At 37.8% G+C, this 24,023-nt stretch overlaps 1 protein-coding gene across 6 annotated transcripts in view; it reads right to left on the bottom strand.

Annotated features, from left to right (window-relative positions):
- The window catches only part of DOK6 (docking protein 6), a 417,153-nt gene that overhangs the window by 184,345 nt on the left and 208,785 nt on the right, over positions 1-24,023 (bottom strand). The window lies entirely within an intron of this gene.

The following is a 24,023-nucleotide window of genomic DNA, read 5'->3' on the forward strand; positions in this document are numbered from 1 at the left end:
TTGGATTGGGTTGTTTGTTTTTTAAATATTGAGCTATATGAGCTGTTTATATATTTTGGAGATTAATCTTTGGCCGTTGATTCATTTGCAAATATTTTCTCATTCTGAGGGTTGTCTTTTCGTCTTCTTTATGGTTTCCTTTGCTGTGCAAAAGCTTTGACCTTTCATTAGGTCCCATTTGTTTATTTTTGTTTTTATTTCCATTACTCTAGGAGGTGGATCAAAAATGATCTTGCTGTGACTTATGTCAAAGAGTGTTCTTCCTATGTTTTCCTCTAAGAGTTTTATACTGTCCGGTCTTACATTTAGGTCTCTAATACATTTTGAGTTTCTTTTTGTGTATGGTGTTAGGGAGTGTTCTAATTTCATTATTTTACATGTAGCTGTCCAGTTTTACCAGCACCACTTCTTGAAGAGACTGTCTTTTCTCCATTGTATATCCTTGCCTCCTTTGTCATAGATTAGTTGACCATAGGTGTGTGAGTTTATCTCTGGGCTTTCTATCTTGTTCCATTGATCTATGTTTCTGTTTTTGTGCCAGTACCATATTGTCTTGATTACTGTAGCTTTGTAGTATAGTCTGAAGTCAGGGAGTCTGATTCCTCCAGCTCCACTTTTTTCCCTCAAGACTGCTTTGGCTATTCGGGGTCTTTTGTGTCTCCATACAAATTTTAAGATTTTTTGTTCTAGTTCTGTAAAAAATGCCATTGGTAATTTGATAGGGATTGCATTGAATCTGTAGATTGCTTTGGGTAGTATAGTCATTTCCACAATATTGATTCTTTCAATCCAAGAACATAATATATCTCTCCATCTGTTGGTATCATCTTGAATTTCTTTCATCAGTGTCTTATAGCTTTCTGCATACAGGTCTTTTGTCTCCCTAGGCAGGTTTATTCCTAGGTATTTTATTCTTTTTGTTGCAATGGTAAATGGGAGTGTCCCTTAATTTCTCTTTCAGATTTTTCATCATTAGTTTATAGGAATGCAAGAGATTTCTGTGCATTAATTTTGTACCCTGCAACTTTACCAAATTTTTGATTAGCTCTAGTAGTTTTCTGGTGGCATCTTTAGGATTCTCTATGTATAGTATCATGTCATCTGCAAACAGTGACGGCTTTACTTCTTATTTTCCAATTTGTATTCCTTTTATTTCTTTTTCTTCTCTGGTTGCCGTGGCTAGGACTTCAAAAACTATGTTGAATACTAGTGGTGAGAGTGGACATCCTTGTCTTGAACCTGATCTTAGAGGAAATGCTTTCAGTTTTTCACCATTGAGAATGATGTTTGCTGTGGCTTTGTCATAATTGGCCTTTATTATGTGGAGGTAGGTTCCCTCTATGCCCACTTTCTGGAGAGTTTTTATCAGAAATGGGTGTTGACTTCTGTCAAAAGCTTTTTCTGCATCTATTGAGATGATCATATGGTTTTTCTTCTTCAATTTGTTATATGGTGTATCACATTGATTGATTTGCGTATATTGAAGAATCCTTGCATCTCTGGGATAAATCCCACTTGATCATGGTGTATGATCCTTTCAATGTGTTGTTGGATTCTTTTTGCTAGTAGTTTGTTGAGGATTTTTGCATCTATATTCATCAGTGATATTGGTCTGTAATTTTCTTTTTTTGTAGTGTCTTTGTCTGGTTTTGGAATCAGGGTAATGGTGGCCTCATAGAATGAGTTTGGGAGTGTTCCTTCCTCTGCAATTTTTTGGAAGAGTTTGAGAAGGATGGGTGTTAGCTCTTCTCTAAATGTTTGATAGAATTGGCCTGTGAAGCCATCTGGTCCTGGACTTTTGTTTGTTGGAAGATTTTTAATCACAGTTTCAAATTCATTACTTGTGATTGGTCTGTTCCTATTTTCTATTTCTTCCTGGTTCAGTCTTGGAAGTTTATACCTTTCTAAGAATTTGTCCATTTCTTCCAGGTTGTCCATTTTATTGGCACAGAGTTGCTTGTAGTAGTCTCTTAGGATGCTTTGTATTTCTCCGGTGCCTGTTGTAACTTCTCCGTCTTCATTTCTAATTTAATTGATTTGAGTGTTCTCCCTCTTTTCCTTGATGAGTCTGGCTAATGGTTTATCAATTTTGTTTATCTTCTCAAAGAACCAGCTTTTAGTTTTATTGATCTTTGCTATTGTTTTCTTTGTTTCTATTTCATTTATTTCCGCTCTGATCTTTACGATTTCTTTCCTTCTGCTAACTTTGGGTTTTGTTTGTTTTTCTTCCTCTAGTTCCTTTAGGTGTAAGGTTAGATTGTTTATTTGAGATTTTTCTTGTTTCTTGAGGTAGGCTTGTATAGCTATAAACTTCCCTCTTAGGACTGCTTTTGTTGCATCCCATAGGTTTTGGATTGTTGTGTTTTCATTGTCATTTGCCTCTAGGTATTTTTTGATTTCCTCTTTGATTTCTTCAGTGATGTCTTGGTTACTTAGTAACGTATTGTTTAGCCTCCATGTGTTTGTGTTTTTTACGTTTTTTACCCTGTAATTGATTTCTAATCTCATAGCATTGTGGTCAGAGAAGATGCTTGATATGATTTCAATTTTCTTAAATTTACTGAGGCTTGATTTGTGACCCAGGATGTGATCTCTCCTGGAGAATGCTCCGTGCGCACTTGAGAAGAAAGTTTAATCTGCTGTTTTTGGATGGAATGTCCTATAAATATTAATTAAACCTATCTGGTCTATTGTGTAATTTAAAGCCTGTGTTTCCTTATTAATTTTCTGTTTGGATGATCTGTCCATTGGTGTAAGTGAGGTGTTAAAGTCCCCCACTATTATTGTGTTACTGTAAATTTCCTCTTTTATAGCTGTTAGCAATTGCCTTCTGTATTGAGGTGTTCCTATGTTGGGTGCATATATATTAATAATTGTTATATCTTCTTCTTGGATTGATCCCTTGATCATTACGTAGTGTCCTTCCTTGTCTCTTGCAACATTCTTTATTTTAAAGTCTATTTTGTCTGTTATGAGTATTGCTACTCTAGCTTTCTTTTGATTTCCATTTGCATGGAATATCTTTTTCCATCCCCTCACTTTCAGTCTGTATGTGTTCCTAGGTCTGAAGTGGGTCTCTTCTAGACAGCATATATACGGGTCCTGTTTTTGTATCCATTCAGCGAGCCTGTTTCTTTTGGTTGGAGCATTTAATCCATTCACGTTTAAGGTAATTATCGATATGTATGTTCCTATTACCATTTTCTTAATTGTTTTGGGTTGGTTTTTGTAGGTCCTTTTCTTCTCTTGTGTTTCCCACTTAGAGAAGTTCCTTTAGCATTTGTTGTAGACCTGGTTTGGTGGTGCTGAATTCTCTTAGCTTTTGCTTGTCTGTAAAGCTTTTGATTTCTCCATCAAATCTAAATGAGATCCTTGCTGGGTAGAGTAATCTTGGTTGTAGGTTCTTCCCTTTCATCACTTTAAGTATATCATGCCACTCCCTTCTGGCTTGCAGAGTTTCTGCTGAGAAATCAGCTGTTAACCTTATGGGAGTTCCCTTGTATGTTATTTGTCGTTTTTCCCTTGCTGCTTTCAGTAATTTTTCTTTGTCTTTAATTTTTGCCACTTTGATTACTATGTGTCTCGGAGTGTTTCTCCTTGGGTTTATTCTGTATGGGACTCTCTGCGCTTCCTGGACTTGGGTGGCTATTTCCTTTCCCATGTGAGGGAAGTTTTCAACTATAATCTCTTCAAATATTTTCTCAGGTCCTTTCTCTGTCTCTTCTCCTTCTGGGACCCCTATAATGCGAATGCTGTTGGGTTTAATGTTGTTACAGAGGTCTCTTAGGTTGTCTTCCTTTCTTTTCATTCTTTTTTCTTTATTCTGTTTCGCAGCAGTGAATTCCGCCATTCTGCCTCCAGGTCACTTATCCGTTCTTCTGCCTCAGTTATTCTGCTATTGATTCCTTCTAGTGTAGTTTTCATTTCAGTTATTGTATTGTTCATCTCTGTTTGTTTGTTCTTTAATTCTTCTAGGTCTTTGTTAAACATTTCTTTCATCTTCTCGATCTTTGCCTCCATTCTTATTCCGAGGTCCTGGATCATCTTCACTATCATTATTCTGAATTCTTTTTCTGGAAGGTTGCGTATCTCCACTTCATTTAGTTGTTTTTCTGAGGTTTTATCTTGTTCCTTCATCTGGTACATAGCCCTCTGCCTTTTCATCTTGTCTATCTTTCTGTGAATGTGGTTTTTGTTCCACAGGCTGCAGGGTTGTAGTTCTTCTTGAACCCCTTTATTCTGATCAGGAAATTTGGTAAACAAAAGGCAATTCTTGACTGCAGTGTCTTTTCCATGGTCTGAAATGAATGCCCTTGTACTGTAATAATAATAGCAATAGTAACAGTAGTTGTTATTGTTCTAAACTTTAAAACAATGTTTGTTATTTTTAATATGTTTACTGTGTGCCAGATATTATAGTAAGAAATTTACATTACAGTATTAAGTCACATACACATCCTATCAATGCTACGAGAGAGTCACTGTTAGTTTCCCAGCTTTACTGATGATGTAACTGAGACCCAAGCATGTAAAGAAACTGCGCACCCACACCTCCAGCATGTGAAGTCCAGGGGTCACACCCAACATCCAGCCCCAGAATATATTCTCTTTTGCATAATAGAAGAGTCCAGTAAATTTTTATTTTATGTCTGATAGAATTCCAACCCAATTCCAGAATTATGAGCCGTAGGTGAAAGTCTTCCATCATGTTGGTGGATTTATCATTTCCCTCATGGTTTGGGTCAATTTTCCTCCTGTCATGTTATCAGCATACAGTCTTTATTTTGAGACTATTTTATTAGCTGTATAAGAGCAGAGGACTATTACACTTGATTGCTAATAAATAATTTAACTTAAAAATCTCATTCCATTACACCAGCTTCCTTTGGTTTGTGTTGTTGCATTTGTTTTCCTGTATCAACCACCTTTTGCTTAGATTATGCTGTGGTAAGAAACAGCCCTGCAATCTCATGGGATTCCTGTAACAAAAATGCTTCTTTCTTCTCCTGACCTTGCTGGATGCAGGTCAGTTTCAGCTTTGCTCCAGGTTTTCTGCTTCTGGGACCTGGCTGGCAGCCTTTATCCTAGGATTGAGATAAAGGAGATAAAAGCAAAGACAGAGCCATGCAATGCTCTTAAAGCTCAGATGTGGCATGTGTCACTGCTCCCATATTTCGCTGATGAAAGCAAGTTAATGAAAAAGAAGACTCAATATTATAACAGAGAGAGGTAATGATGGAGAACAATCATCTACATGGGATTTATCTTTTCTCATTCCTTTTCTTTCTGTCACACTGGGTCTTAACTTTTGTGTGTGTTTATCTTGTAAGAAGCATATAACTAGATTTTTAAAAACAATTAGAGATCTCTTTAAAAAACAAGCAGATATTTACATTCATTTGGATTTTTATCTACCATTTCAAGTTTTCCACTTGTGACTCCACCCCCGACACCCCCACCTTTCCTTGTTCTTGTCTCTACCAGAGGTTCTCAGACTTTGCTGTGCCTTTGAGTCACCTGGAGGGCTTGTTCAATGGGTTCTTGGACCCCCCCACACAGAGGTCCTGATTCAGCAGGTCTGGGGTGGGGCCTGAGAATTTGCATTTCTAACAAGTTCTCAGACATGCTGGTGCTGCTGGTCTGGAGACCACAGTATTCTATAGTATTAGCTGCATTTTCTTTCTTTTCCACCTTCCCCATGTAGAAGAAGAAAATACAATGATCTTAAAACACTTCAATAATTTCCTCTCATTTTTGTACCATATTATTTTCCAACATTTTATTTGTAACTTATTTGAAGTCTCTTATCTCTAAAGTCCTAAAAATAGTTATTATTTTTAGCATTTTATATCGATATTACTTCAAATTTAGCAATTGTTTACTGATATTTTTAGTCAACATTTATTGAACTTGTACTATGTGCCAGTGCTTCGCAAGTATTGACTTGTTTACCTCCCATAAGAAACATGATAAAATTGCTACTATTATTTTCATTTTCATTTTCATTTTATATGTGGAAACTGAGGCACAGAGAGGTAAGTGATTTTCTCTTAGTTACACAGCACAGCTGATTCTGGCACCCACATCCTTAACCACCCTCATCACTGCAATTTGCATCCTTCTTTCTTTCTGCTTTTAGTTTCCTTTTTGCTAAAGAATATATTTTTAGTACTTCTTTCTGTGAAGGCTTAGGTTAATACATTTCCTTAGTTTTCATATTTCTGAAATGTCTACCTTCACTCTTGAATGATATCATGACAGTTATTTTTCTCCAGCATTTTGAAAATATTTTTCTAGTGTCTTCTGCCTCTTGTTGCTATAACATTGAGTCATCTATTCATCTTCTAAAAGTAGTTTGATTTTTTGGGGGGGAGTTGCTCTTTAGATTTTTTGCTTTATATTTAATTTTGCACATTCACCATACTGTGTCTACTTGTTGGTTTGATGTAACTTTTGAAGACACATATCTTTCTTCAGTTCTGAGATTTTTTTCAGCTATTATCATTTTGAGTTTTGGCTCTCTGCTATTCACTCTTGTTTCTTACCTTGGAAATCCTGTCAGATATATGTTGAATATATACTGGATATTCTCATTCTATCTTTCTTATCTTAGTATCATAAATTAATATTTTTATCTCTTCATATTTTGTGCTGCCTTCTTGATTTCTTCAGATTCACCTTCTAATTAACTAGTAATCTCTTCAGACAGTCTAGTTTATTCAGTCCTTTCCATTTCAATGACTTAAAAAAATCTAGAAGTTCTACTGGTTTATTTTGCCTGTGTTCTGTTTTCATATTATTATGCCCTTCTAACGTGATGTCTATTTCTTTCTTATCATGTGTATTTTTTTAATTTTATTTTTTATTGAAGTATAATTGATTTACAATGTTGTGTTAGTTTCACATGTACAACAAAATGATTCAGTTTTATATATGTGGTGTGTATATACATATAGAGAGAGATATATATATACACACACACACTCACACATGCATGTGTATGTTCTTTTTCAGATTTTTTCCCTTATAGCTTATTACAAGATATTGAGTATAGTTCCTGTGCTATACAGTAGGTCCTTGTTGGTTATTTTATATATAGTAGTGTGTATATATTAATCCCAAACTCCTAATTTACCCCTCCCCCCTTTATTTATTTTAAATGCAAGTATTTAACATTCTTTTTAAACTTTTCCTATTATTTCTGGCTCTTGGAGTGCTAATTTGCCTTTTTGTATCAGCTGACTTTCTCTTGTGACTTTTTCATGTGGTTTGTACTGTTTTATTGTAAGTTCATCTTCAGAAAGGTTTTCTCTCCTCTGGAAATATCATAAGCCTGCTATTGTTAAAGTCTCTGAACAAAACTGTTTCAACTGTGCCTCCTTCAAAACCCTACTGCAGTGAGCAATTCTGTATAAATTGAGCTTAATCTCAGCTTGGGATTCTTTCCTTATGCAAGTAGCTTATATTAATACATTATATTCATATGTGGAGTGGGACTTTATTTGGGTGACTCATCTCCAACCCCACCTCTGAGGCAGATGTCAGCCCTCACTGCCTTCTCAATCCTTTGTTAACCAACAAAGAAATCTCTCTCTTACTTCACAGAGAAAATAGAAGTCATCATTACAGAATGCTTCCTATTACAAAATGTACAAACATCTGCATTCATCTTTTCTACTAAGCCTCCTGCTATAACAGAGGAGCCAAAAACAGCAGTAGTAAAAAAATAATGAAGGGGTTGGAAGATGAAACAGAATGTCAATATTTTATAGATAGTAAAACAAATAGACCAGGAGGTAAAATTAGAGGCTGCAAAAATAATTACTCTCTATCAAGGCAGTCCAAAACACTATTAGTAGAACTTCTAAAATCAGTAGAATGAGAAAAATAATAGAAGAAATTATCAAACAAATAATATTTTTTAAAAAACTTCCAGTAATGAAGGACAGGAATCAAGTGCCCTTTTAGAATACCAAAAATAAAGTGATGATTCAGAGGTCTTTCAGTGAGAGGAAAAGACTATGCCACATACAGGGATCACCTATCAAAAATGGCCTTGGATGTCTCAGCTGCAGCATTGGAAACAAGAATGCAATATAAAAATGTCTTCAGAATTATAAGATAAATTATTATCAATCTCGAAGTCTATGCCTAAATGAATTATGGATTAATATTAAAGGAAAACCAACAGCTTTTCCTAATATATATCCTCAATCAAGTTCCCAAACAGTCATGCATCTTCTGTGAACTTTTGCATTCTGGCGCTCTCTGTCACTGGTCTATTTGTTTACTCCTTTACTCCCAAAACAAGTTTTAATAACCATGACTTCTTAATACATTTTAATATCTAATGGGACAAGTTTCTTCTTCCCCCTCATTTTTTTTTCAAAATTTTATTGTTTATTCTTGAATGTTTTCTTTTTTAATTTCGGTAAGAACACTTAACATGGGAGCTGCCCTCTTAATTTTTTAAGTGTACAACACGGTATTGTGAACTGCAGGCACATTGCTGTACAGAAGATCTCCACAAGTTATTATCTTATATAACCGAAAGTTTATGTCCATTGAACAGCAAGGAGCTCTTCCCTTCACTGGATATGGTCATTTTTGATCAAGTTTTACCAAAATATCACGGAAAATTTGAGAAGCCAAGACACTTAAACTTGTGAAAGGCTTTTCAGCTTTCTATTATTCCCTATTAGATACATATCAAGCAATGTCCAGGCATTTTCTATTGTTCCATATTAGATACATATCAAGCAATGTCCAGGCATTACTGTTCCTTCCTATTTAGGGCTGGCATGGCTCACCCGGGATTGGGAGAGATGAGGGGGTTGTCCACTCTCTGTAGCAGATCCTCTATTAACAGCGCCTGGAGCCCTTGCTCAGGGCAGGCGGTATCCTGATCCTCTTGTCACTTCTCCTAGCTCAGAGACTGACACTCTCATTTATTAGTATATTATGGTCCAAGACCCACCCAGAAGAAGTAGTCCTTGTATTTTCTTTACAGATACATAAAATCAACCAATGCTGTTTTTCCTTTTTTTTTTTTTTAAACAAGAATGGAACATCATATGGAATTTTCAGAAATTCTTGTCCGACATGTGCCTATCACATTGACCTACCTTACCCAAGAACAAGAGACAGTGGGCACAGAGTGTTAGTCCTACGTACCTTTTCTCAGAAAGGAAATCCATTACATGGTGGTTTTGGAGCATCTAACCTTCATGTAGGGGACTTTAAAGAGGTGTCTCTTGAGAGATCTATGTTAGAATTAGTGGTCATTTTTAAAAAATTGTAATTATTATGGTTCCATTGCACGAATAGATGAATATAGGAAGATTAGATATAATTTATATTCTATATTTTTTATTTAGGTCTTGCACATTTCTCAGATTGTTTACTATTATGGGGATTTCTGTCATTGGAAATAAGGTCATTTGTTTGCATTACCTTTTATAAATATGTATTGCTTCTTTGTAAGTCCTTAATTTCTGTATCTTGATCTTTTATCAAGCCACTTTACTAAACTAATTAATGCAAATTCATTTTCGATTGATGTTATTTTGCATTTTCTACTTATACAATCAGAATTTGCTGTGACTCAACTATTAAAAGAAACAGTTATGCAAAAAAGTTTCCTCACAGCAATATAAATTAACTGCCAAGCTCTGAGAGTATCTATTGAGGTTGATAACTAAGTTTCTTCATCCTAAGAGAAGTGGGCAAACCCTGGCAGTGAAAGGGATGTAACCACAGGATGTACCCTAAACTAAGACCCCTTTTCTCATTAGTACCATGGACTTGTGCAAATTCAGGCCATTCAATGAAGGGCGTCAGTTTTTAGATCTCTGCCCAGGAGACTTGGTTTAATTGGTCACAAATTCTTTCTCTGAGAGCTTTGTTGTGACTATTTTAAAAATGAATATAAAGTTAATGTTTTTCTTTTCTATAATTAGATGAGCATTTGAAATATTATAAGCGACAGGTGTTGAAAAAAATACTAGCCTTCTTCGCATGCCTGAGGTTTGCATGTATTCCTACAAACAGACATAGTCACAGACCCTCAAATGGGAACTCCTGTGGATAATGAGAGAAGTTAGGGAAACTTCGGTACCAGGAAATGATAAGGACTCAAGAATATGCCATCTGGATGCTATGCTCTGATAATGTCATATCCAGTGGGATTGTGTGTTTAGTAGTACAAACCTTGTCTCTCTCTTTCCTTCTTTTTTTTTTTTTTTTTTTTTTGGTAAGATTCTGCTCATGTTCTGTCTCAATTTATACATTTTTTTTTAATGTCTCAAACATTTATATTAACATATTTCCATACATATTTCCATACAAATACAAATATAAGATTTTTAGAAATTTCATGGAATGTCTGAAACATTTATATTAACATATTTCCATACAAATAACCCAATGAAAGTTTAGTATTAGTTGTTTTGTTTGTTTTTTTATACTGCAGGTTCTTATTAGGCATCAGTTTTATACACATCAGTGTATACATGTCAATCCCAATCGCCCAATTCAGCACACCACCATCCCCACCTCACCGCAGTTTTCCCCCCTTGGTGTCCATATGTCCATTCTCTACATCTGTGTCTCAACTTCTGCCCTGCAAACTGGCTCATCTGTACCATTTTTCTAGGTTCCACATACATGCATTAATATACGATATTTGTTTTTCTCTTTCTGACTTACTTCACTCTGTATGACAGTCTCTAGATCCATCCACGTCCCCACAAATGACTCAATTTCGTTCCTTTTTATGGCTGAGTAATATTCCATTGTATATATGTACCACAACTTCTTTATCCATTCGTCTGTTGATGGGCATTTAGGTTGCTTCCATGACCTGGCTATTGTAAATAGTGCTGCAATGAACATTCGGGTGCATGTGTCTTTTTGAATTACAGTTTTCTCTGGGTATATGCCCAGTAGTGGGATTGCTGGGTCATATGGTAATTCTATTTTTAGTTTTTTAAGGAACCTCCATATTGTTCTCCATAGTGGCTGTATCAATTTACATTCCCACCAACAGTGCAAGAGGGTTCCCTTTTCTCCACACCCTCTCCAGCATTTGTTGTTTGTAGATTTTCTGATGATGCCCATTCTAACAGGAGTGAGGTGATACCTCATTGTAGTTTTGATTTGCATTTCTCCAATAATTAGCGATGTTGAGCATCTTTTCATGTGCTTTGTGGCCGTCTGTATGTCTTCTTTGGAGAAATGTCTATTTAGGTCTTCTGCCCATTTTTGGATTGGGGTGTTTGTTTCTTTGATATTGAGCTGAATGAGCTGTTTATATATTTTGGAGATTAATCCTTTGTCCGTTGATTCATTTGCAAATATTTTCTCCCATTCTGAGGGTTGTCTTTTGGTCTTGTTTATGGTTTCCTTTGCTGTGCAAAAGCTTTGAAGTTTCATTAGGTCCCACTTGTTTATTTTTGTTTTTATTTCCATTACTCTAGGAGGTGGATCAAAAAAGATCTTGCTGTGATTTATGTCATAGAGTGTTCTGCCTATGTTTTCCTCTAAGAGTTTTATAGTGTCCAGTCTTATATTTAGGTCTCTAATCCATTTTGAGTTTATTTTTGTGTATGGTGTTAGGGAGTATTCTAATTTCATTCTTTTACATGTAGCTGTCCAGTTTTCCCAGCACCACTTATTGAAGAGACTGTCTTTTCTCCATTGTATATCTTTGCCTCCTTTGTCATAGATTAGTTGACCATAGGTGCGTGGGTTAATCTCTGGGCTTTCTATCTTGTTCCATTGATCTATGTTTCTGTTTTTGTGCCAGTACCATATTGTCTTGATTACTGTAGCTTTGTAGTATAGTCTGAAGTCAGGGAGTCTGATTCCTCCAGCTCCATTTTTTTGCCTCAAGACTGCTCTGGCTATTCGGGGTCTTTTGTGTCTCCATACAAATTTTAAGATGATTTGTTCTAGCTCCGTAAAAAATGCCATTGGTAATTTGATAGGGATTGCATTGAATCTGTAGATTGCTTTGGGTAGTATACTCATTTTCACAATGTTGATTCTTCCAATCCAAGAACATGGTATATCTCTCCATCTGTTGGTATCATCTTTAATTTCTTTCATCAGTGTCTTATAGTTTTCTGCATACAGGTCTTTTGTCTGCCTAGGTAGGTTTATTCCTAGGTATTTTATTCTTTTTGTTGCAATGGTAAATGGGAGTGTTTCCATAATTTCTCTTTCAGATTTTTCATCATTAGTGTATAGGAATGCAAGAGATTTCTGTGCATTAATTTTGTAACCTGCAACTTTACCATATTCATTAATTAGCTCTAGCAGTTTTCTGGTGGCAGTTTTAGGATTCTCTATGTATAGTATCATGTCATCCGCAAACAGTGACAGTTTCACTTCTTCTTTTCCAATTTGTATTCCTTTTATTTCTTTTTCTTCTCTGATTGCCGTGGCTAGGACTTCCAAAACTATGTTGAATAATAGTGGTGAGAGTGGACATCCTTGTCTCGTTCCTGATCTTAGAGGAAATGCTTTCAGTTTTTCACCATTGAGAATGATGTTTGCTGTGGGTTTGTCATATATGGCCTTTATTATGTTGAGGTAGGTTCCCTCTATGCCCACTTTCTGGAGAGTTTTTATCAGAAATGAGTGTTGAATTTTGTCAAAAGCTTTTTCTGCATCTATTGAGATGATCATATGGTTTTTCTTCTTCAATTTGTTAATATGGTGTATCACATTGATTGATTTGCGTATATTGAAGAATCCTTGCATCCCTGGGATAAATCCCACTTGATCGTGGTGTATGATCCTTTTAATGTGTTGTTGGATTCTGTTTGCTAGTATTTTGTTGAGGATTTTTGCATCTATATTCATCAGTGATATTGGTCTGTAATTTTCTTTTTTTGTAGTGTCTTTGTCTGGTTTTGGTATCAGGGTGATGGTGGCCTCATAGAATGAGTTTGGGAGTGTTCCTTCCTCTGCAATTTTTTGGAAGAGTTTGAGAAGGATGGGTGTTAGCTCTTCTCTAAATGTTTGATAGAATTCACCTGTGAAGCCATCTGGTCCTGGAGTTTTGTTTGTTGGAAGATTTTTAATCACAGTTTCAATTTCATTACTTGTGATTGGTCTGTTCCTATTTTCTGTTTCTTCCTGATTCAGTCTTGGAAGGTTATACCTTTCTAAGAATTTGTCCATTTCTTCCAGGTTGTCCATTTTATTGGCATAAAGTTGCTTGTAGTAGTCTCTTAGGATGTTTTGTATTTCTGCGGTGTCTGTTGTAACGTCTCCTTTTTCATTTCTGATTTTATTGATTTGAGTCCTCTCCCTCTTTTTCTTGATGAGTCTGGCTAATGGCTTATCAATTTTGTTTATCTTCTCAAAGAACCAACTTTTAGTTTTATTGATCTTTGCTATTGTTTTCTTTGTTTCTATTTCATTTATTTCTGCTCTGATCTTTATGATTTCTTTCCTTCTGCTAACTTTGGGTTTTGTTTGTTCTTCTTTTTCTAGTTTCTTTAGGTGTAAGGTTAGATTGTTTATTTGAGATTTTTCTTGTTTCTTGAGGTAGGCTTGTATAGCTATAAACTTCCCTCTTAGAACCGCTTTTGCTGCATCCCATAGGTTTTGGGTCGTCGTGTTTTCCTTGTCATTTGTCTCTAGGTATTTTTTTATTTCCTGTTTTATTTCTTCAGTGATCTCTTGGTTATTTAGTAACGTATTGTTTAGCCTCCATGTGTTTGTCTTTTTTACGTTTTTTTCCCTGTAATTCATTTCTAATCTCATAGCGTTGTGGTCCGAAAAGATGCTTGATATGATTTCAATTTTCTTAAATTTACTGAGGCTTGATTTGTGACCCAAGATGTGATCTATCCTGGAGAATGTTCCGTGCGCACTTGAGAAGAACGTGTAATCTGCTGTTTTTGGATGGAATGTCCTATATACATCAATTAAATCTATCTGGTCTATTGTGTCATTTAAAGCTTCTGTTTCCTTATTTATTTTCATTTTGGATGATCTGTCCATTGGCGTAAGTGAGGTGTTAAAGTCCCCCACTATTATTGTGTTACTGTCGATTTCCTCTTTTATAGCTGTTAGCAGTTGCCTTATGTATTGAGGTGCTCCTATGTTGGGTGCATATATATTTATAATTGTTATATCTTCTTCTTGGATTGATCCCTGGATCATTATGTAGTGTCCTTCCTTGTCTCTTGTAACATTCTTTATTTTAAAGTCTATTTTATCTGATATGAGTATAGCTACTCCAGCTTTCTTTTGATTTCCATTTGCATGGAATATCTTTTTCCATCCCCTCACTTTCAGTCTGTATGTGTCCCTAGGTCTGAAGTGGGTCTCTTGTAGACAGCATATATATGGGTCTTGTTTTTGTATCCATTCAGCCAGTCTATGTCTTTTGGTTGGGGCATTTAATCCATTCACGTTTAAGGTAATTATTGATATGTATGTTCCTATGACCATTTTCTTAATTGTTTTGGCTTTGTTTTTGTAGGTCCTTTTCTTCTCTTGTGTTTCCCACTTAGAGAAGTTCCTTTAGCATTTGTTGTAGACCTGGTTTGGTGGTGCTGAATTCTCTTAGCTTTTGCTTGTCTGTAAAGCTTTTGATTTCTCCATCAAATCTAAATGAGATCCTTGCTGGGTAGAGTAATCTTGGTTGTAGGTTCTTCCCTTTCATCACTGTAAGTATATCACGCCACTCCCTTCTGGCTTGCAGAGTTTCTGCTGAGAAATCAGCTGTTAACCTTATGGGAGTTCCCTTGTATGTTATTTGTCGTTTTTCCCTTGCTGCTTTCAGTAATTTTTCTTTGTCTTTAATTTTTGCCACTTTGATTACTATGTGTCTCGGCGTGTTTCTCCTTGGGTTTATTCTGTATGGGACTCTCTGCGCTTCCTGGACTTGGGTGGCTATTTCCTTTCCCATGTTAGGGAAGTTTTCGACTATAATCTCTTCAAATATTTTCTCTGGTCCTTTCTCTCTCTCTTCTCCTTCTGGGACCCCTATAATGCGAATGTTGTTGCGTTTAATGTTGTCCCAGAGGTCTCTTAGGCTGTCTTCATTTCTTTTCATTCTTTTTTCTTTAGTCTGTTCCGCAGCAGTGAATTCCACCATTCTGTCTTCCAGGTCACTTATCCGTTCTTCTGCCTCAGTTATTCTGCTATTGATTCCTTCTAGTGTAGTTTTCATTTCAGTTATTGTATTGGTCATCTCTGTTTGTTTGTTCTTTAATTCTTCTAGGTCTTTGTTAATCATTTCTTGCATCTTCTCAATCTTTGCCTCCATTCTTATTCCGAGGTCCTGGATCATCTTCACTATCATTATTCTGAATTCTTTTTCTGGAAGGTTGCCTATCTCCACTTCATTTAGTTGTTTTTCTGGGGTTTTTTCTTGTTCCTTCATCTGGTACATAGCCCTCTGCCTTTTCATCTTCTCTGTCTTTCTGTAACTGTGGTTTTTGGACCACAGGCTGCAGGATTGTAGTTTTTCTTGCTTCTGCTGTCTGCCCTCTGGTGGTTGAGGCTATCTAAGAGGCTTGTGATGGGAGGCTCTCTATACATTTTTAAAAATATTGTACATCTGAAATTGGCCAGGGATTTGACCTTCTGCATAGAAACCAAGAAATAAAAAAGAATCTACTACTGTTCCCAATTGCATGAACAGCTATTTTAGTGCTGATGGGAATAGGGGGCTGTTCTGATTATTTCCTACAAGCCCTGTCTAGGCACAAGCAGAATGTGTATTGGCATTTAGCCAAAGAAAACTTGCATGCTCAAGACTGCTGAATCCCAGGCACTGAGGTGCCACCTACCAGTTAATACGGGACATTCAGTGCACACATTCCCACACCCTCACATCTTCTAATTCTCAGTCCTTATGCTAAAGATATTAGAGCATCACAGCAGTGTGAGATGCTCCTTTTGTCTCTTCCCTTCAATCTACAACCAGTAAAACATCCATAACTCTGTAACAAAGGTGCCTCTGTCCAGCACACCAGGATTCTGGAAAACTTCACACATCTGTGCATGTGGAGGTGGGTGGTCTGGAACACACAGAGGAGGCAGGACCGCGGGAACAGTGAGCGTGGTGCCTACAACCTGGACCCGGCAATGGAGGCTGAGTCCACAGCCCCAGAGAGCTTGGCAGCAGCAAGCGAGGCAGCGCACCTGACACCAGCCTTCTGGCCGCAGTGGCACCGCAGCCACAGGGAACAGAACAGCAGTGGCAGTGGGGCATATGACTCCATCTGTCCAGCTGCAAAGGCCCTAGCAACTCTGCCCCCTCCCCCATAGTGGCGGCTCCTATGAACCCGACAACCCTGTCACAGCAGAGACACCTGTGACCCGGCTCTCCCACCCCCACTCTCTTTCTTCTCTGCAGCAGCAGAGCTTGTGACCCAGGAGACTCCAAATGTAGTGGAGGTGCCTGTTATCCCTGTGCCCCAGGTGGCAACACCAGGGACACCTGCAGCAGCAAGGCACCAGCTACCCAAAGGCACAAGCAGTGACAAGATTCTCAAATATAACCAGAAGCAGCCCAGGTGAGACACCAAAAACTTGTGTGTAGCGCCACCTACTGGAAAAGAAAAGAAAGGCCCCTAATCACTAACCTGTTGAACCATTATAATCATGTTAAAACAAACAAACAAACAAAAAACGTTTACCTAAAGAAGAAAGGTGTTTGCTACTTCAAACCCACCAGCAAGAAAAACAACTCATCTAGCACCATTTAGAACCGCAATAACATGGCATCATGAAAAGAAAACGACAGTTCTCCAGAAACCAAACTTAATGTCACAAAATATGATGATCTAACTGATAGAGAATTCAAAACAGCAGTCGTGAAGAAATGATGAGCTACAAGAAAACTCAGAAAGACAGTTCAATGAGCTCAGGAATAAAATGAATGAACACAAGAAATACTTCACCAAAGAGACTGAAACACTAAAAAAGAACCAAAGAGTACTTTCCTGGTGGTGCAGTGGTTGAGAATCCATCTGCCAATGCAGGACAAGGACACGGGTCCAAGCCCTGTTCTGGGAAGATCCCACATGCCGCAGAGCAACTAAGCCTGTGTGCCACAACTACTGAACCTGCACTCTAGAGCCCGTGAGCCACAACTACTGAGCCCACATGCCACAACTACTGAAGCCCATGAGCCTAGAGCCTGTGCTCCAAAACATGAGAAGCCACCACAATGAGAAGCCCGTGCGCTGCAACAAAGAGTAGCCCCTGCTCGCCCCAACTAGAGAAAGCCCACGTGCAGGAACGAAGACCCAATGTAGCCAAAAATAAATACATAAATAAATAAATTTATTAAAAAACAATAAAAATAAAAAAGAACTAAAGAAATTCTGGAGCTAAAGAACTCAATGAGATGAAGAATGCATTACAAAACACTGGGAGAGACCTTCAAGATGGCGGAGGAGTAAGACGTGGAGATCACCTTCCTCTCCACCAATACATCAAAAATACATCTACATGTGGAACAACTCCTACAGAACACCTAACTGAACACTGGCAGAAGACCTCAAATTTCCCAAAAGATATATATATATTTTTCCTTTTTCTCTTTTTGTGACTGTGTATGTGTATGCTTCTTTGTGTGATTTTTGTCTGCATATCTTTGCTTTTACCATTTGTCCTAGGGTTCTGTGTCCGTTTTTTTAAAATTACTTTTTAATTTTTTCTTTTTAATATATTTTTTTATTTTAATAACTATTTTATTTTATTTTTCTGTCTTTCTTTTTTTCTCCCTTTTCTTCTGACGCGTGTGGCTGACAGGGTCTTCGTGCTCCGCCTGGGAGTCAGGTCTGTGCCTCTGAGATGGGAGAACAGAGTTCAGGACATTGGTCCACCAGAGACCTCCTGGCTACACATAATATCAAACGGCGAAAGCTCTCCCAGAGATCTCCATCTCAACACTAAGACCCAGTGCCACTCAACGACCAACAAGCTACAGTGCTGGACACCCCATGCCAAACAACTAGCAAGACAGGAACACAACCCCAGCCATTAACAGAGAGGCTGTCTAAAATCATAATAAGGTCACAGACAACCCAAAACACACCACCAGATGTGGTCCTGCCCCCCAGAAAGACAAGATCCAGCCTTATCCACCAGAACACAGGCACCAGTCCACTCCACCAGGAAGCCTACACAACCCACTGAACCAACCTTAGCCACTGGAGGCAGACACCAAGAACAATGGGAACTACGAACCTGCAGCCAGTGAAAGGGAGGCCCCAAACACAGTAAGCTGAACAAGACGCATCTATATGCTGCCTACAAGAGACCTACTTCAGACCTAGGGACACATACAGAGAGAAACTGAGGGGATGGGAAAAGATATTCCATGAATATGGGAATCAAAAGAAAGCTGGAGTAGCAATTCTCATATCAGAAAAAATAGACTTTAAAATAAAGACTATCACAAGAGACAAAGAAGGACACTACATAATGATCAAGGGATCAATCCAAAAAGAAAATACAACAATTGTAAATATTTATGCACCCAACATAGGAGCACCTCAACATATAAGGCAAATGCTAAAAGCCATAAAAGGGGAAATCAACAGTAACACAATCATAGGGAGGACTTTAACACCCCACTTTCACCAATGGACAGATCATCCAAAATGAAAATAAATAAGGAAACACAAGCTTTAAATGATACATTAAACAAGATGGACTTAATTGATATTTATAGGACATTCCATCCAAAAAGAACAGAATACACTTTCTTCTCAAGTGCTCATGGAACATTCTACAGGATAGATCATATCTTGGGTCACAAGTCAAGCCTTGGTAAATGTCAGAAAATTGATTTCATATCAAGTATCTTTTCCAACCAGAATGCTATGAGACTAGATATCAATTACAGGAAAAAATCTGTAAAAAATACAAACACATGGAGGCTAAACAACACACTACTTAATAACCAAGAGACCACTGAAGAAATCAAAGAGGAAATCAAAAAATACTTAGAAACAAATGACAATGAAAACACAATGGCCCAAAGTGTATGGGATGCAGCAAAAGCAGTTCTAAGAGGGAAATTTATAGCAATACAATCCTACCTCAAGAAACAAGAAACATCTCAAAGAAACAACCTAACCTTACACCTAAAGCAATTAGAGAAAGAAGAACCAAAAAACCCCAAAGTTAGCAGAAGGAAAGAAATCATAATGATCAGATCAGAAATAAATGAAAAAGAAATGAAGAAAACAATAGCAAAGCTCAATAAAACTAAAAGCTGGTTCTTTGAGAACATAAACAAAATTGATAAACCATTAGCCAGACTCATCAAGAAAAAAAGGGAGAAGACTCAAATCAACAGAATTAGAAATGAAAAAAGAGAAGTAACAACTGACACTGCAGAAATACAAAGGATCATGAGAGATTACTACAAGCAACTCTATGCCAATAAAATAGACAACCTGGAAGAAATGGACAAATTCTTAGAAAGCAGAACCTTCCGAGACTGAACCAGGAAGAAACAGAAAATATAAACAGACCAATCACAAGCACTGAAATTGAGACTGTGATTAAAAATCTTCCAACAAACAAAAGCCCAGGACCAGATGGCTTCACAGGTGAATTTTATCAAACATTTAAAGAAGAGCTAATACCTATCCTTCTCAAACTCGTCCAAAATATAGCAGAGGGAGGAACTCTCCCAAATTCATTCTATGAGGCCACCATCACCCTGATACCAAAACCAGACAAAGATGTCACAAAAAAGAAAATTATATACCAATATCACTGATGAACATAGATGTAAAATCCTCATCAAAATACTAGCAAACAGAATCCAACAGCACATTAAAAGTATCATACACCATGATAAAGTGGGATTTATCCCAGGAATGCAAGGATTCTTCAATGTATGTAAATCAGTCAATCTGATACACCATATTAACAAACTAAAGGAAAAAAACCATATGATCATCTCAATAGATGCAGAAAAAACTTTTGACAAAATTCAACACCCATTTATAAAAAAAACTCTCCAGAAAGTAGGCATAGAGGGAACTTACCTCCACATAATAAAGGCCATATATGACAAACCCACAGCCAACATCGTTCTCAATGGTGAAAAACTGAAAGCATTTCCTCTAAGATCAGGAACGAGACAAGGATGTCCACTCTCACCACTATTATTCAACATAGTTTTGTAAGTCCTAGCCACGGCAATCAGAAAAGAAAAAGAAGTAAAAGGAAGCCAAATGGGAAAAGAAGAAGTAAAGCTGTCACTGTTTGCAGATGACATGATACTATACATAGAGAATCCTAAAGACACTACCAGAAAACTACCAGAGCTAATCAATGAATTTGGTAAAGTAGCAGGATACAAAATTAACACACAGAAATCTCTTGCCTTCCTATACACTAATGATGAAAAATCTGAAAGAGAAATTAAGGAAACACTCCCATTTTGATTGCAACAAAAAGAATAAAATACCTAGGAATAAACCTACCTATGGAGACAAAAGACCTGTATGCAGAAAACTATAAGACACTGATGAAAGAAATTAAAGATGATACCAACAGATGGAGAGATATACCATGTTCTCAGATTGGAAGAACCAATATTGTGAAAATGACTATACTACCCAAAGCAGTCTACAGATTCAATGCAATCCCTATCAAATTACCAATGGCATTTTTCACAGAACTAGAACAAAAAACTTCACAATTTCTATGGAAACACAAAAGATCCCCAATAGCCAAAGCAATCTTGAGTAAGAAAAACAGAGCTGGAGGAATCAGGTTCCTGAACTTCAGACTATACTACAAAGCTACAGTAATCAAGACAGTATGGTACTGGCACAAAAACAGAAATATAGATCAATGGAATAGGATAGAAAGCCCAGAGATAAACCCACACACATATGGTCACCCTTTCTTTGAGAAAGGATGCAAGAATATACAATGGAGAAAAGACAGCCTCTTCAATAAGTGGTGCTGGGGGGGCTTCCCTGGTGGCGCAGTGGTTGAGAATCTGCCTGCCAATGCAGGGGACACGGGTTCAAGCCCTGGTCTGGGAAGATCCCACACGCCGCGGAGCAACTAAGCCCGTGAGCCACAACTACTGAGCCTGTGTCTGGAGCCTGTGATCCGCAACAAGAGAGGCCGCAATAGTGAGAGGCCCGCGCACCGTGATGAAGAGTGGCCCCCGCTTGCCACAACTAGAGAAAGCCCTTGCACAGCAACGAAGAGCCAACACAGGCAAAAATAAAATAAAATAAATAAATAAAAATGATAATAAAAATAAAGGAATTCCTTTAAAAAAAAAAAAGTGGTGCTGGGAAAACTGGACAGCTACATGTAAAAGAATTAAATTAGAACACTTCCTAACACCATACACAAAAATAAACTCAAAATGGATTAAAGACCTAAATGTAAGGCCAGACACTATAAAACTCTTAGAGGAAAACATAGACAGAACACTCTATGATGTAAATCAGAGCAAGATCCTTTTTGACCCACCTACTGGAGAAATGAAAATAAAAACAAAAATAAACAAATGGGGCCTAATGAAACTTAAAAGATTTTGCCCAGGAAAGGATACCATAAACAAGATGAAAAGACAACCCTCAGAATGGGAGAATATATTTGCAAATGAAGAAACTGACAAAGGATTAATCTCCAACATATACAAGCCACTCATGCAGCTCAATATCTAAAAAACAAACAACCAAATCCAAAAATGGGCAGAAGACCTAAATAGACATTTCTCCTAAGAAGATACACAAATTGCCAACTAACAATTGAAAGGATGCTCAACATCACTAATCATTAGAGAAATGCAAATCAAAACTATAATGAGGTTCACCTCACACTAGTTAGAATGGCCATCATCAAAAAATCTACAAACAATAAATACTGGAGAGGGTGTGGAGAAAAAGGAGCCCTCTTGCACTGTTGGTGGGAATGTAAATTGATACAGCCACTATGGAGAACAGTAAGGAGGTTCTTTAAAAAACTAAAAATAGAACTACCATATGACCCAGCAATCCCACTACTGGGCATATACCCTGAGAAAACCATAATTCAAAAAGAGTCATGGACCACAGTGTTCATTGCAGCTCTATTTACAATAGCCAGGACGTGGAAGCAACCTAAGTGTCCATCGACAGATGAATGGATAAAGAAGATGTGGCACATATATAATGGAATATTACTCAGCCATAAAAAGAAATGAAATTGAGTTATTTGTAGTGAGGTGGGTGGACCTAGAGTCTGTCATACAGAGTGAAGTAAGTCAGAAAGAGAAAAACAAATACTGTATGCTAACACATAAATATGGAATCTAAAAAAAAAGGTTCTAATGAACCTAGGGGCACAACAGGAATAAAGATGCAGACATAGAGAATGGACTTGAGGACACGGGGAGGGGGAAGGGTAAGCTGGGACAAAGTGAGAGAGTGGCATGGACATATATACACTACCAAATGTAAAATAGATAGCTAGTTGGAATCAGCCACATAGCAGAAGGATATCAGCTTGGTGCTTTGTGACCACCTAGAGGGGTGGGATAGGGAGGGTGGGAGGGAGATGCAAGAGGGAGGGGTATGGGGATATATGTATACATATAGCTGGTTCACTTTGTTATACAGCAGAAACTAACACACCATTGTAAAGCAATTATACCCCAATAAAGATGTTAAAAATACAAAAAAGAAAAAGAAAGAATAATACATAGGATTCTTAAAGAGATGTCTGGTTTCTAAGTGGTAGTTTATTTTTATGTTCTTGGAAGAAGACAATATTTTTTCATGTCTTGTTAGCCACTAATCCAATAAACTCTCTCTGTCACTTTCTTTAGTAAAGTTTAAGAGTCCTGACTCTACAAACGCGGAAGCCCGTCTACAACCCAACTGCCCCTTCTATCCCACTGCTCAGTCTCTTCCTCTCTTCGTTCCCAAAGTTTGTTGTTATTGCTTCTGTCACTAAGCTAACAGGTGGTGAGGCTTCTGCTCCGAGCAGGGGGGATTTTCAGTTGCTTCTGGCCATGGAAAAATGAACTATCACACTGCTCTAGAAACCATTCTGCCAGTTTGGAAACAGAGACTCCAAATGGCTGGGCGGCTTGGCCAATTGCACTGAGTGGAATATAGCAGTCCATATCTTTCTGATTCCACAGTGCTCTTCTTATACAATTGTGCCTCTATGAGATGAAAATGAGACAAAAATTGCTTACCAGGAAAACACAACCTGATAAGGAAGCTTAAAGGCAGTGAGATTCTCTTTGAGATAGCATTTGAGAACCCATTTCAAAGAATAGGTAGAGGGCTTCCCTGGTGGCGCAGTGGTTGAGAATCTGCCTGCTAATGCAGGGGACACGGGTTCGGGTCCTGGTCTGGGAGGATCCCACATGCTGCGGAGCAGCTGGGCCCGTGAGCCACAATTGCTGAGCCTGCGCGTCTGGAGCCTGTGCCCCGCGACGGGAGGGGCCGCGATAGAGAAAGGCCCGCGCACCGCGATGAAGGGCGGTCCCCGCACCGCGATGAAGAGTGGCCCCCGCTTGCCGCAACTGGAGAAAGCCCTCGCATGAACCGAAGACCCAACACAGCCAAAAATAAATAAATAAATAAAAAATAAGAAAATCCTTTAAAAAAAAAAAAAAAGAATAGGTAGAGAATTCACAAGGGAAAGAATGGGAATATCAGAGTGGGCACGTCTGTGAACAGCGATTTCTCAGGCAGTTGGTAATAAGAGAGTAGCACTGGGTAAAGCCAGAGAGTGAGTCTAGCTTGGCAGGCAAGGGGCTTGAGGACCTTTTATTAGGCAATATGGAAACATCAAAGGCTTCTGGTTATTTTTTTATTATTATTAGAACTATGCTATATGTTAATCTGGCATTTTCATTTGCAACAAATTGAGCAGAGATGCAGGGTCAGGAGAACTAGGTGAAACGGTCAGTAAGAGCAGAAACATTTGCTCAGTGCACTCATGGTCACCTGGGAACCAGCAACTGACCCTCATCATCAGTTAACAGGGCCATGATTTAGCTA

This window comes from Balaenoptera acutorostrata, chromosome 13 (genome assembly GCF_949987535.1).
Source record: "Balaenoptera acutorostrata chromosome 13, mBalAcu1.1, whole genome shotgun sequence".
In the NCBI taxonomy this organism is placed as follows: domain Eukaryota; kingdom Metazoa; phylum Chordata; class Mammalia; order Artiodactyla; family Balaenopteridae; genus Balaenoptera; species Balaenoptera acutorostrata.